Below are 13,363 nucleotides of genomic sequence, written 5' to 3' on the forward strand. Positions count from 1 at the left end.
CATGCTGACTCTATTTGATCCTGCCACTGCTTTCTAAATGCTCTGTTATAACGTCCTTGACCTCCCTTTTTGAATATTGGATTGACATCAACTACCCTCCAATCTGCAGGGACTGTTCCAGAGCCTATAGCATCCTAGAAGATGACCACCAATGCATCCAGTATTTCTAGAGACACATACTTAAGGTACTGTGGGATATAGTTTATCAGGCCCTGGGGATTTATCTGCCTTCAATCCCATCAATTTTCCCAGCATCATTTCTCAACTAATATTTTTCTTTCTCAATTCTTCCCTCTCACTAAATCTTACATTCTCCAACATTTCTGGTATCTGATTTCTGTTCTCCTTTTTGCAGACAGAACCAAAGTATGTGTTCAGTTGCTCAGCCATTTCTTTATCCCCTATTATACATTAAGCTGTTTCTGTTTGTAGGAAACCCACATTTTTCTTCACCAACCTCTTTCTCTTCACATACCGATAGAAACTCTTAGTGTCAGTCTTCATGTTCCCTGCAAGCTTACTTTTGTACTGTATTTTCCCCTTCTTAATCAATCCCTTGGTCCTTCTTTGCTGAATTCTAAACTGCTCCCAATCCTCAGATGTATGATTTTTCTTGGCCAATCTGTATGCTTCTTCCTTGGATCGGATCCTATCTCTAATTTCCTTTGTAAGCCATGGATTGGCCCTCTTACCCATTTTGCTTTGTGCCAGACAGTAATAAACAGTTGCTGCAGTTCGCTCATGTGTATCTGGAATGTTTGCCATTGCCTATACACTGTCATCCCTTTTAGTAACTCTCCTCAATCTATCAAAGCCAACTCACGCCTCATATCTTCACAGTTTCCTTTATTAAGTTTCATCACCCTAATCTCCCAATCAACTACCTCATTCTCCATCTTGATAAAAAATCCTATCATGTTATGGTTGCTCATCCCCAAGGAGGTCTCGTACAGCTAGATTGGCAATGGTTCCCTTCTCATTACACAGTACCCACTCTAGTTGGTTCTTCTACATATTGTTCAGGAAAACCATCCTGTATACACTCCAAGAATTCCTTCTCTATGGCATTGTGGCTAATTTGATTTGCCTAATCTGTGTGCAGATTAAAATCACCCATAACCACTGATATTCCCTTATCACATGCATCTCTAATTTCCTGGTTAATTCCATTCCCAACATCACCACTGTAGTCTGGGGGTCTATATGTGACAACCACTGATGTTTTTTGCCCCTGGTATTTCTCAACTCTATCCATACAGACTCCACATTGTCAGAGCTGATATCCTTTTTCATTATTGTGTTAATCTCCTCTTTAATCAGCAATGCTACTCGACCAGCTTTTCCTTTTTGCCTTTCCTTTCCTAAGTTCTGAATATCCTGGGACATTCAGTTCCCATCCCTGGTTGCCCTGCAGCCATGTCTCCCATTATATTGTATCCATTTATATATATCTGCGCCTTTAATTCACCCACTTTATTGCAAATGCTCCATCCATTAAGGTACAAAACCTTTAAACTTGCCTTTTTAACAATGTTTGTCTTGCTCTTGTTTTTCTCAGTAGCCCTGTTTGAATTTTGTCCTTACTTTCTCTGCCTACCCCTTTGCATACTCCCTTTTCTACCTTTTGTTGTTGTCCTTGCTCCCTCTGTCTCTGACTCCTTGCATAGGTTCCCACCCCCCTGGAATTTTAGTTTAAATCCTCCTCAAATGCTCTGGCAAACACTTCCCCAGGACATCAGTCCCAGTCCTGCCCAGGTGTGACCCATCCAGCTTGTACAGGTCCCACCACCACCCAGGACTGGTCCCAATGCCCCAGGAATCTGAAACCCTCCCCCTGACACCAACTTTTCAGCCATATATTCATCCTGTTATTTCTACTCTGACTAGGACCTGGCACCAGTAGTAATCCTGAGTTCACTGCCTTTGAGGTCCGATTTCCTAACTTTCTTCCTAGCTCCCTGTATTCTGCTTTTAGGACCTCATCATTTTTTTACCTATGTCATTTGTACTGATGTGTACCACAACCACTGGCCAGTCACCTGCACGCGTGCTGATCTGGGGGGAGCTGGAACTGCCCCGGCCTGCTGCATGGAGCAAGAAGAGCAAACCAAGACTTTAAGCTCTCCTGCCATGGTTTACCTCTTTAAATTAAACCTTGGAGTGTACTTTATATTGGGTTAAATCAAATCCAGTTATCTGTGGCCTTTCATTTCTGATCCATGTACTAACCTTACAGATTAGAAGCCAAAAAAAGTACTATAAGTGACAGAAGTTGTAAGACTCGCATGCCTTACCTACTACTCACCAATCAGCTCTCTCCCTCGTAGTCAGGTCAAGACCATTCACTTTCATTTGCTTGTGGTCCTTACACCGTCAAGTAGCGTTTGGGGGTTCAACTGCCCCTTGACAACACCCCCTCCACAAGCCACTGTTTGGTAGTGGTGACTGCGCCGATGCAAATCTTCATCCCGACCACCAATCAGCATCGTCACAGCCCTCTGCTGGACCTGCAAGTCCCCTTTCAGCTACACACCACAGCGAGTTGGCCTATCACTCGGTCAAAATCCTGGAAATCCCTTCCAAAAAGCACTATGTACTGAAGTGGTTCAAGAAGGAATGTCACCAGTAGCTTCTAAGGGAAGATCAGAGATGAGCGATAAAAATTAGCCTCACCAGCATTACCATCAAACAACGAAAGAATAAAGAAACAAATCCCAAGGCTATTCAGGGAGCATTATCCAGAAAATGTTTCATTCAAGCCACACAGGAACAGTTCAACAAAGGTTTGATTACAGTAAAGAGGTAAAGGAGCATTTTAAGTGACAAGGCAGCTAATTTATTTAATCTCCTTAGAATGTTATTTTTAAAGCTATAAAGTAGCATAGGAGCTAAAGGTGTATATTGCTGAAGAAAGATATTGGCAGGAGGATGGGAAAAGTTACTTGAGTAAATGTTCAGACAGAGAGATTTCAGAATGATTAACAGACTGAACCGGAAATTTTCTTTGGATTGGTTTGAGTAATTTTCGAAGCGATTGAAAGAGATGGTAAATAAATCTGAAGGGAGTTGAAGGGGCAAGCCACAAAGAAATCCATAGCTAGCTTGAGGGCAGAAGTATTGTGGAAACATCTGTAAGATAGATGAGGCTCCACAGTAAGCAATAGGAAAATAAAGATGCCCATCTCACTGCAGTTAGGAAACTCAAACACAAAGAACAGGATGTTAAAGGGGTCTGAACAGCATAAGTTATCATGAGATTTGTGTCAGAATTAGATAAGAGATTCTGCAAGACCCATTCTAACATTGGGAATATCTCGCACCATCTTTTATGCTTTTCAGAAGCAATGTAGCAAGTTTCTTGCTAGGCAACTGGCACATCTTAGTTAATGGGGATTATAGCGTGGGAAATGCCTCACTGGTGGCCAAAAGTGCCTCAGTAGTATTCAACATTCTATCTTTTCAAACTTGCCAAACACACAAGTTACAAACCTGGAACCTAAAGAGTCTCCCTGGCAGATTCAGCTCACCACTTGTTCTAAATGGCTTCCACGTTGCATTTAACCAAACTGCAGCTGGGAACAAGATCCACAGGTCACATGCACTGCTTCTTCACAGACATTGGCATCTGGCATTTGCTGACATGATCATCCTGGCATCTCTCTGATATACTAGAAGTACAAATGGCCTTGCCAAGTGCACCAGCAACTAGCATTAGTTTACTGAAAAAGGGACATAGGAACCCAACTCACAGATTGAACCAGGCTGCATTTTGGCTCCCTAACTCTCGTTCACTCACATTCTATCCACTTCCTCTTTCAAACCATTGTAGGTAAAGACATTGGAAGTGTCAACATCATGATCAGTAAACAGAATTGACATAAAAGCAGAAATGCCTGCTCAGCTAGTGGCTTAAACAGGTCAGTCAATCTCTAAACTTATTTTAGAAAGTTTAAGAATGTGATTTTCTCAATCTTAGTCAATTTCATAATGTTTCAGTTTCATGCTTTTGTAATAGTCTCTAAATTAATAATTTACAATGGCATCAACTACAGATAACGCAATATGATGTATATTATTTTGTGTCATTATGTAAATGGCATTTCAAAAACCTCACACTACAAGGCTGACCATTTGTTTTTAATTTCCAACTTTTGTTCCCTTTCACTGAGCCTCTTAATTGTTGCCACTGCAACTACATAGCCGTGAATAATTTGAAATTAATTCTTCTCTAGTTCAGGCAACATTGCTTCTCCCTCAAATGTAGCTCAGAATTCTAAAACTCTCCTAATCAATCTTCACTGAATTCAACTGCCTGCTGTGAATTCCTGCACCAACAAGGCCAGACTGATAGTGTTTCTTTCTGTTTCTTGCTGTTAAGCAGATGAGCAGCCATAATACTTTTCCATTCTGCTGCTGAATATTTATTATTATTATTCATTTGTCAGATGTGGGCATTGCTGGCTGGCCAGCATTTATTGCCCATCTCTATTTGCCCTTGAGAAGGTGGTGTTGAGCTGCCTTCTTGAACCGTTGCAGTTTGCATGCTGTAGGTTGATCCACAATGCCATTAGTGAGGAAATTCTAGGATTTTGACCCAGCAACAGTGAAGGAATGCTGATATATTTTCAAGTCAGGATGATGAGTGGATGGGAGGGAAACTTGCAGGTTGTGGTTATTCCCATGTAACTGCTGCCTTTGTCCTTCTAGGTGGAAATGTTTATGGATTTAGATGGTACAGTCGAAGGAGCCTTGGTGAATTTCTGCGGTGCATCTTGTAAGATAGTACACACTGATGCTACCGAGCATTGGTGACGCAGGGAGTGGATGCTTTGCATATCGTGCCAATCAAGTGAGTTGCTTTGTCCTGGATGGTGTCAAAGCTTTTTTGCATGTTGTTGGAGCTGCAGGCAACCAGGCAAGTGGGGTGTATTCTATCACATTCCTGACTTGTGCTTTGTAGATAGCAGACAGGCTTAGAGGAGTTAGGAGGTGAGTTACTCAGTGCAGTATTCCTAGCCCCTGACCTGCTGTTGAAACCATTGTATTCATATGGCTAGTACAGCTCAGTTTCTGGTCAATGGTAACACCCAAGAAGTTGATAGTGAGGGATTCGTTAATGGTAGCACCATTGAATGTCAAGGAGCGGTGATTAGATTGTCTATGATTGGAGATAATCATTGCCTGGCTTTTATGTGGCACAAATGTCATTTGCCACTTCTCAAACCAAGCCTGGATATTGCCCAGATCTTGTTGCATTTGAACATGGACTGCTTCAGTATCGGAGGAGTTTCAAATGCTGCTGAACATTGTGCAATCATCGGCGAATATCCCCACATCTGACCTTATGATGGAGGGAAGGTCATTGATGAAGCAGCTGGACCAAGTCACTACCCTGAAGAACTCCTGCAGAGATATCCTGGAGCTGAGATGACTGACCTCCAACATACACAACTACATTCCTGTGTCCAAGATATGACTCCAACCAGCAGAGAGTTTGCCTCCTGAAACCTATTGATACCAGTTTTGCTCGGGCTTCTTGATGCCACACTCGGACGAATGTAGCCTTGATATCAAGGGCTGTCACTCTCACCTCATCTCCAGAATTCAGAACTTTTGTCCATGTTTGACCCAAGGCTGTAATGAGATCAGGAGCTGAGTGACTGTTGTAGTGTCATAGAGCATTATATGTAAATGGAAGGTCATCATTATTTCTTTCCGTATTGCTTTATTTTTATTTTATTTCTCCACTACCAGATTACTCGTGACTTCAGCTAAACAGAAATTTATCCATTATTTTGAAACAATTAAATAGGTAAACTTTAGTCAAGCACACATACTGTGGATTAATCAATAGCCATTGCATGTCTAATAAAAATACGTCAATATAATCAACAATGGGATGAAAAACTGTGTTTAATAGATTATTAATTTCACACAAAAATACCATTACCACAATACTTGATTTAAATTGTCTGTGATCAGCCTGTTAAACATCACATTGAACAAGTAATGGAATTGTCACTTTATGGTGCTCATTACAATAAGAAACATACACTTTCTTTCCTCCATGTTCTTTCCTCCATATGATTGAACAAAAACTTTGAGCCAGACATATGCAATACCAATGTAATCAACTTTTATATAAATGGCAGCTTAAAACAGATATTTTACTGGACAGAGGTAAGTGAGTGTTTACCAAGTATTGAGTTATCTCTACATTCAAAGTAAAATCACTGAACAAGGAAACCGGGAACAAGATCACAAAGACAAAGGCAGTGATAATCCATTTAGGATTAGGAAGGTACAATGGTGATATCATGGTTATCACTTCAGTTTAAAGGTTGCATTTCTTACAAATCAGTTTTATACTTAACTGCTGCAACAACATGAACAAAAACTTACATTTAATTGAATTTTTAAGCCAGGAATGCACCCAACAGTGTTACACTATGATCAAACCAAAGAAGGATATTGAAGCAATGTTGACAAAACTTTTGCTCAGTTGAATGGGTTTTAACAATATTTTTAGAGGAAGAGAGTGCAGAGGCAATTGGCAGTTTCCTAACATTAGCCTACATTTGAATCTGTACATACAAAGAAGGAGAGATATAATCAATATCACTGTTAATTCCAACATAAATTAGTCTGGACATGTAAATACTGTTCCCAAATCTCTTCTGTCAGAACGCAGAGAGTTTCTTGGGAGCATACATACACACAAAATAGGAGCAGGAGTAGAATATTCAATCCATTATGTCTGGTCTTCCGTTTATATAAGGTTATGGCTGTTCTCATTGTGGCTTTCCTATCTCCTCTCAAGAACTGATTTAACTCAGCCTTAAAAAATATTCAATGACCCTGTGTTCACTGGTCTCTGGGTAGAGAATTCCTCAGACCAAAATCTCTTTGTCTTCATCTTAAATGGGAGACCTTTTGTTTAGCTCAGCTCCCTGATTCTCATCTCTTCCACAAGAGGAAACATTCTCTCAGCATCCCCCCTATTAATTTCCCTTGGAATCTTATCTGTTTCAATACGATCGCTTCATTCTTATTATGACAGATACCTAATATGTCTAACTTTTCCTCATTGGATAACTTCATTATCCCAGGAGGGAGGTACATTCTCTACCTGTCACAGTCAAGAACACTAACATCACAGGGTCATAATCAAGTGAGGAGTTTGTATACCAGGAGTTGTTTAATCCATAACAGGACATGACATTGGATGGCCTTTAAAATTGGCAAAGGCAGCTCATCAGAGGTAGGGAACAGATGGAGATCAAAACTGTAATGTGGACAGACCCCCTGCAAATGTTTCATTTTATTTATAATAGGAATAGATAAGCACATTTCCAGGATTTTTCAAGAAGGAAACTTACATAATTATCCAATAACATGTGCTTTACACAACCACAAAGTTTAATTTGCTGCGATTACCTATTATGAATAAAAAGTTTGATTAAATTGTTTGGTAGTTATTATTTAGGCAAAATAGAACAAGTAATTTTGTCCTCGATAACACAGCATGGAGCTGGAGGAACACAGCAGGCCAGACAGCATCAGAGGAGCGGGCAAGTTGACGTTTCGGGTCGGGACCCTTCTTCAGTCCCGACCCGCAGCGTCAACTTTCCTGCTCCTCTAATGCTGCCTGGCCTGCTATGTTTCTCCAACTCCACATTGTGTTATCTCTGACTCCTGCATCTGCAGTTCTTACTATCTCTAAGTATTTTTGTCCTGCTGTTTTCACAAGTAATAAACCTATCTGGATACATTTTAAATGTATATACTTTATGATAGTGAAGTGCTCATTTTATTTCTTGTCAAAGTATGAGTAAATGTGTTGTCATTTTAAATTCTGCCATTTGCCGTCGTCCATTCTTTAAATACAGCTTATCATCCAGTAATTGGCCTATGACTTTGCAAAGTCAAATTTGAGAAACATTGTTTCAAAGTCCTTTTTATTACAAAGGGTATGAAACAAAATTAGCTTCTAAAAGGAGATAAAAGTCATCTTTTAGAGAAATATGTCTTTTGACACAAGACAAATTAGTGCACTTTGTATGTTTTGCTTCCACCTAATTTTAATTAAACTTGATGTTGCCATTTAAAATAAAAATAACCACTTCAAACTTCAAGACTGAAGAAACTTTGTTACCAAGGCAGCTGCCCATAAAATTTCGTATGATTTCCGTATCTATTTTTCTATTTTGTTTCTGTCAATCTTTAAAATTAATTTGTTCTGTTGTTGTTTTATTTCCTGTCAGATTAAACAAAACTTCGAAAGGGGCAATTCTTGTACACATGGGACCTTGATTCCAAATCAAATAAAATTACTCTTTGTTTATTTATCATTTCAGACACAAATAGAGAGATGAAGGAGTAGACGCTGAAAAAGTTTAGTGTCATTTTTAAGCCTCTCCCCTTCCTTCTAAACAAAGTAGATTAAAATGAATTTCCACAATGACCTATTAAATGGAGATCAGAAATTACTTTGAAAACATAGAGGCTTAAAAATTGATTCCCTTTGGCAGGTTGGCATAAGAATCAAACAGTCTTTGACAATGAAGTGGGAGTCTTCAAAGACCACATTTTGAGGATATAGCTAGCCAAGGATTGGCTAGATTCAGAACACAGCAATTTTGAAAAGGGACTGACAAACATTTGGCCCCTTGTCTTATATCCTCTAATCAAGCTGTTCAGAGAAATTATTATGTAGCTGCGGCACAGGTGGCACTTGAACCCAGGACTACCAGGCTCAGAAGTAGTGATACCATTGCACCACAAGAGCCTTTCACCCTTTCTCTTATATTCGTAGGGCCTAACAATTTTTACTTTAAAACCATTCACAGGATGAGGGCATTTCTGGATAGGTCAGCATCTATTGATCAACCTTAATTGCCCAGAGGGCAATGAAGATACAACCACATTGCTGTGGGTCTGGAGGCACATGTAGGCCAGGCCAGGTAAGGCTGGCAGTTTCCTTCCCTAAAGAGGATTAGAGAAGCAGATCAACTGACGTTGGTCACTTGGTTTAGACTATTTGCTTCTTAGGCAATATACTACTGAGCTGTATTTGATGACCTACAATATAGAAAGAAAAAAGGAATGCTGCTGTACCTGAAAGGAGTTGAAGACCATTACTTACAGATAAGAAACAAGCAGTCTCAGGACAGTGTAAGTGCAAACACCCAGAGACCGAGATCAGTATTGCAAATGTGCAGGAGTAGTCTTAACTTAAAGCACAAGATAAAAGTGGTGGCAATGAAAGAAAATCCCTTATGACCTAGGATCTGATGTTAAAACAGAGGCCAAGGGGCAATGCTGTAAAGGCAAGACTCAGACGTCTTTGTCAATGCAGGTAAATAAATGTAGGAAAGCACCCAAAGGAAGGCCAAGGTCTTGAAAGAAAACAATGAAAGAAGACTCCGAAAACATGGAAAGAAGTTCTCAGGGACAGGATAACAGCAATAATTTTCAAAGTTATTCAAAGGTTTAGGCAAATTGAAGCCAGAGTATCAAATTATTCTAAAGACACATCTGCAGGACATTTCCAGGAAAATTCCTCACCCTCCAATTGGAAAAGTAAAATCTCAGTTAGACAGCATGATTGAAAGCAGGGTCACATCACCACTGACAGAACTGACACAATGGTGTTCAGAGCTTATATCTGTTCCAAAGACAAATGCAGAACTAAGATTGTGGGTCGGTCTTAGCTTAAGAAAGGTAACCCCATATCAGGAAGGGTCACTGAACCCGAAACCTTAACTCAGTTTTCTCCTTCACAGCTGCTGCCAGACCTGCTGAGCTTTTCCAGCAACTTTGTTTTTGTTCCTGATTTACAGCATCTGCAGTTCTTTTGATTTTTAACCCCATATCAATGACAGTTTGCCAAATTTGGCAAAAAGTGCACTTTTCACAAAAAACAAATGCCAACAGTGAGTTCTAATGGATACTCTTTGAACAAGAATCAAGATTGCTGACTACATTTGTTACATCATTCTGGGGATATTGCTTCAACCATTTACCATTTGGGATCTTTTCAGGACCAAAGATTTTCTAAAGAGTATTATCTAGAATTCTGGATGGGAGGCAGGGAACCCTTTGGCATATGGATGATAATGTAGTGTGTAGTAAAACAAAGAGGGTCAGGGAAGTATTAGAGACCCTGCAGGATGTAGGCCTTACACCAACTGAGAAATGCTAATTTTCTAGAAAGCAGCTCACATTTCTAGCGCACAATATTCAGCTGCAAGGTGTTATAGTGGATCAAAGGAAGACAAAAGCTAACTGTGGATTTCCAACACTAAATTCTGTAAAAGATATACTGCATTTATGAGGTATGGTGAGTCAAGTGAAATAGTTTATTCTCAACTGAGCCAGTCTTATTGTACCCAAAGCCCAACTACTGGAACCAGGGATATTGAATCTGATGAAGGGTCTAGGCCCGAAACGTCAGCCTCCCTGCTCCTATGATGCTGCTTGGCCTGCTGTGTTCATCCAGCTCTACACCTTGTTATACTGGAACCAGGGACTAATTGCAGATTTTGAAAAGATTGAAAAGAAGTTATTTTACACTGATGTTCTCACACATTACAAACCAGACATATTCAGTACGGTAGCTGCAAGCACATCATCCACAGGAGTGCGAACAGCCTTTGTTCAAGGGCAAACTGTTGGAACGTGAAAGCCAGCTTATTTTATGAGTGCTTTCATGGAAACTACACAGAAGTATGCAACCCCAGAGAAAAAAAGTGTTAGCAGTTATATACGGATATGAAAGATTCAGATTACTTCATGGGACTGAAATTCTAGGTCAGGGTAGACTATAAAGCTTTCTAACATTACTCGGAATGAAGGAAATCAAAAAAAAACCTCTATCCATTCAAAGATTCAGGTTGATGCTAATTAGATTAGGTTAAAAAAATAATCTATGTTTCAGGCAAGGCATAAATAATGATGGGTACACTCTCAGGAGCAGTGGTGGATTGTGCAGACAAAGAAGATCTTATTCTTGTAGAAGAAGAAGAATCATATTCTGTGGCTATATGATGAAAACTTCGCTGCTTGTGGCACATATTTGACACAACAAAATCTAATCCTCGTATGTCTTTTGTCCTGTCTGGACACCACTCTAATTGTTCTGCTCTTGTTGTGCAATTCATGATAACTCGCTCTTCCTCACGTAGTTTATTTACGATCTCTCTTCACCATTCTATGATCATACACCAATTAATCCTCCCCCATTGTCAAGTGTTGCTTTTGTTCATGGTACCTTTTCAGCACTTTGTCTGCTTGATTATATTTCAGCAGCCCTTGCAGACAGAACTGTTTGACCTCTGTGCACTCACTGTCAGGTTTTTGATCAACACAGGTTTATCTGAATTTGTACTCAGTGTCAGTAAAGTGCTGGATGCAGCCACGGAATATGACTCTCCTTCTTCTACAACACTAAGCTCTTCTTGACCTGTCCTGCACAAAGCCATGCTGACTGTCCCTGATTAGGCCATGCATTTCCAAACTCATGTAAATCCTATACCTAAGAATTCTCTGCAATAGCTTCTCAACCACCAATGTGAGACTCACCAGTCTATAGTTTCCTGGATTATCCATATTTCCCTCCTTGAAGAGAGAAACAACATCAGCTACTCACCAGTACTCCAGGCCTCTCCCCATTGTTAATCATCCATTCCTCAGTTGGTCTCAACATTGTTAATTTTAACAGGATCTCTACCCTTATGGATACATTTTTTGTCGACTCAAAGGAACATAAGTCTTACAGCAAACTTAACCAGGCTTTCTTGATTTAACAGAAAGACTGAATTTATTAATAACAAAACACACCATGAAATAGTGATGAAATACACATACACTCAGATTAGAAATAAGAAGTCAGTCCAATATGATAAAAGTTTGAAAAAGATATGCAGATCGGTCTTTGATTTATTCTTGGAAGAGTGGGGAGTTAAATGTAGCTGTTGAAGTGGATGTTAATAGTAATGTTGAAGTTGGTGGTTGAACAGTCAATTTCAAGATGACTTCATCCTTTATCCTTGTTTGACTAGTAGCACTCACAGTGAGACAGAAAATTTTTCCATTTGGTTTACCAACAGTGCAGGGGTGTTTCATAGAATATTAGAATCCCTGCAGTGTGGAAACAGGCCCTTCGACCCAACAAGCCCACACTGACCCTCAGAGCATCCCACCCAAACCCATCCCCCTATAACCCACCTAATCTAAACATCCCTGGGCACTATGCGCAATTTAGCATGGCCAATCCACCTAAACTGCACATCTTTGGACTATGGGAGGAAACCGGAGCACCCGAAGGAAACTCACGCAGACACGGGCAGAATGTGCAAACTCCACACAGACAGTCGTCCAAGAGTGGAATTGAACGCGAGTTCCTGGTGCCGTGAGGGAGCAGTGCTAACCACTGAGCTACCGTGCCGCCCCAAAGAATTGGCAATGGATTCATGGTCATCTTTAGATTCTTTATTCTAAATTTTTATTGAATTCAGATTCCACCATCTGCCGTAGCAGAATTTGTACCCAGGCCCCCAGAACATTACCTGATTAACAGTCTCCGAATTAATAGTCCAGTGATAATACCAGTAGGCCACTGCCTCCCTTCATTACGTTTAAATGGCTTTTCTCAGCACTTTGACAATCCCAACATTAGAATGTCAGGCAATGAACACAGAGAGACCGGGGTAGAAACTGAAATTCCTGCTGGGCAATTCCATTTAATCTGCAAACTTCAGAGGATTCTGATGAAATGAAAGTAGTAGTTACTGAGCTAGAATATTAAGTACGTAGTCTAACTCCTAAGTAACTATTAAACATACTCCGTATTTGTCTCATACACTCCCAGAGCCCTCACACCCTGTGACCATCTCTTCCCCCCTGTTATCCCTCAACCATAGATCACTTACCTTACCACCTTGCATCATGGCACCCCAACCATTTGCCGGACTACCTCTTTCTAAATGCCTCCCCATCCACCTGGCACTTTACTCTGTACTTAACTGGTACCCTCATTACCTGGCATGCTACCCCACTCACCTGCATCCTAGATTTGATACCCTACTCCCATCCCTTGGCATCATACTGACCTGGTATTCTATCCTACTACCCATCTGTTTCCATGAAATAAGTGGAGGTGCAGTGCAAAAATCTTAAAATTCAGTCCAGTAATAATGAAAAAAAAAGATTTTGTTTGCAAAAACTGTCACAGTTTCCAATGCAATCTACCCTCATCGTAAGATCACGCTTACCTCTTGTAATTCTGGTTTGACAGCAGATGTCAAAGTGACTTTTTTGACCATTACATTTCAAAATACAGCAGCTGACTGCTGGGAAAGAA

Source organism: Rhincodon typus, chromosome 1 (assembly GCF_021869965.1).
Source record: "Rhincodon typus isolate 14 chromosome 1, sRhiTyp1.1, whole genome shotgun sequence".
In the NCBI taxonomy this organism is placed as follows: Eukaryota; Metazoa; Chordata; class Chondrichthyes; order Orectolobiformes; family Rhincodontidae; genus Rhincodon; species Rhincodon typus.